At 40.3% G+C, this 2,500-nt stretch overlaps 1 pseudogene; it reads left to right on the forward strand.

The window, feature by feature from the left end:
* The window catches only part of LOC138020058 (uncharacterized), a 6,465-nt pseudogene extending 4,032 nt beyond the window's left edge, over positions 1–2,433 (forward strand).
* Positions 2,434–2,500: the final 67 nt, after the last annotated feature.

A 2,500-nucleotide genomic window follows, 5' to 3' on the forward strand; every position in this document is an offset into this window, starting at 1 on the left:
TTGTCGACTTATTGAATATGCCTTATATGTTATTATTTTTAGTGGAAGGAGATTCACAAGATATTTCTGCTTTTCCTGCTTTAACATTCGATGATGTTGTGCGATACTCCAAGGAGAAGTCTGGTTGCACTAGTACCTCAAAAGCTTACAAATTTATGGCAGAACCGGGCTATCTACACGATATCAAGGGTAAGTATCATGTTTTCGAATGTACGAGAATATAAAAGTAATAGTTCCAGCATCAGAGAATTAAGCTTTTATTCATGAACAAGACATTTTGAGGGTAAATCTTACACCTAATAGTTAAAAATGTTGGATCTCTTGCAGTGAACTATACTGCAGAGACGGCCAAAGTGAATGCTAAATGCTTTAGATCTATGAAGAAGAGTGAGCCCCCTGACATCATGGAGGTATCTGCAAAGATAAGCGATGCTTCTCTGGCAGGAAAATGTTCCTGTGTTGCAGGAATAGGGGAATACTGTCATCATGTAATTGGTCTGCTGTACTACCTGGCACTTCTTAAGCAACTTGGTCATTGTTGTTTACCTGATGAACTTACCTGTACCAGTATGAAACAGTGATGGAGTGTTCCAAGGGGAAGGAAAATTGAGCAAAAGGAAATTCAAGATGTTTTGGTTAAAAAACCCCAGATGGGAGTACAGTACAGTTAATTCATCAAAAGCACTCTTTATTCCCCTGCTACTATATATGGAACATGGACGAAAAATCATTTTAGCCATTACACACCCCAGCCTCTCATAGCAACCATGGTTCCTAGTAAAGAACAGATGAAAAATGTACCATTTGTGCCATGTAGATATGGGAATGTGCCAAAAGGCTGTGTGTTATCATACCAGCAGAGGATGTCAACAGACTATGTTATAAATGATTTCACATGCACTGCTTTTCCAGAATTGCCACTGGACAATTCAGAGGAAAGGTTTGAAAACAATTGTTCAATCTGTTTGGATAATTAGCAACAAGCTGCATTTGAAGCACTTTCCGTCACCCGAGAGGCATCTCTTAAAGTTCAAGAACAGACCATAACTCAATCTTCAAGCAGCATCTGGTATCTTCTTCGAAAAAAAAGAATCACCGCTAGTAAATTTGGCTTGGTTGCCAAACGAGTGTCAAATTTTGACTCTTTAGTAGGCCAGCTCAATCCCAGCAGATATGTCCAAACCAATGCCATGAAAAGGGGGATTGAACTTGAGGCACATGCTGCCATGGTTTATGCAAATTCAGCGAAGGGGGGACGTGTAAATCTTTTCCCTTCAGGTTTGGTTATTAATCCCAAGTGTGCATGGCTGGGTTGCAGTCCTGACCGTAAGGTTTATGACCTGGATGCAGTTAATAGTGGAAAAAATCCCTTTGGCCTACTAGAAGTAAAGGTTGTTAAGGAAGGCGAAACAACATTTGACAATGTCAGATACTTGGTCAAAGATCCTGTCACCAGTGCATATACTTTGAAGACAACAGACATTTATTATTAGGGAGCTTACGAATCGACGACGTTTGCACGACGACGCCGTTAGATTGCGTGACATGACCTCTGCGCATGCCTATATGGGCCCTCGCCAGAGTCGCGCCAAAGTCGACGACGTTGGTGAGCGCGATTTGCCGGCGTCTCGAAAATAACAGGACGTAAGGTTAGTTGTTAAAGTTTTCTGAATGTCTCTCTCGATGCTTCAGGTTTTTTTTCCAAATAAATCATTGATCAAGTATCAATCAAGTTCTTGGCACATGTTTTTGATTTTTTTCTGTTTTCATTCAACTGATTCAAGTGAGCACCTTCTGAAGGTACATGCATAAGGCAGGTACCGAAGCTACAACTAAACCATTGTAAGTGGTTATCTCATCAGGCAGCTGCAGCTGTTCAGCAAGTTTATAAATGTCATCCCGGTAGAAACGAAAGTCGGCCTTGCACTCGTCGTTTGTTTTCTCGTCCAAATCAAACCTTTCATAGTTCCAGTACGGAAACTCTGGGTTTGTTGACTTGTGGAAATCATATAAAAGCACAAATTCTTTTTCGTTTATGAAGCTTTTTTGATAAGCGTATGCAATACAAGCTCTCGTTTCTCTGAAGTTAGGCATTTTGGTTCGAATAACCTACCTTGTGAAAAGAGAAAAACAAACTTCAGAAACGGCGGGAAAATTTGCCACCCGCGAACAAACGTCGTCGTCTTTGCTGAATCGTAAATTCAAATTTCTACAGGACGACGACGCCGGACTATGACCTGACTTAACGGCGCCGTCGTGCGAAAGTCGTCGATTCATAAGCTCTCTATTATCAAGTTCAATGCCTACTTGGTCTCACTGGTCTGGAGTGGTGTGATTTCTTCAGTTATATCAATGACAATTTATATGTGTGTCAAAGAATAATGTTTGATCAGTTTTTTTTTCAGGAGGCCAAAGACAAAGTAGACAGTTTTTTCTTTCAATATTATTTGTGCAGATGAATATATTAATTTTGTCATATTCATGATCACTCGGGAAAACA

Source organism: Montipora capricornis, chromosome 10 (genome assembly GCF_036669925.1).
Source record: "Montipora capricornis isolate CH-2021 chromosome 10, ASM3666992v2, whole genome shotgun sequence".
Classification (NCBI taxonomy): Eukaryota; Metazoa; Cnidaria; class Anthozoa; order Scleractinia; family Acroporidae; genus Montipora; species Montipora capricornis.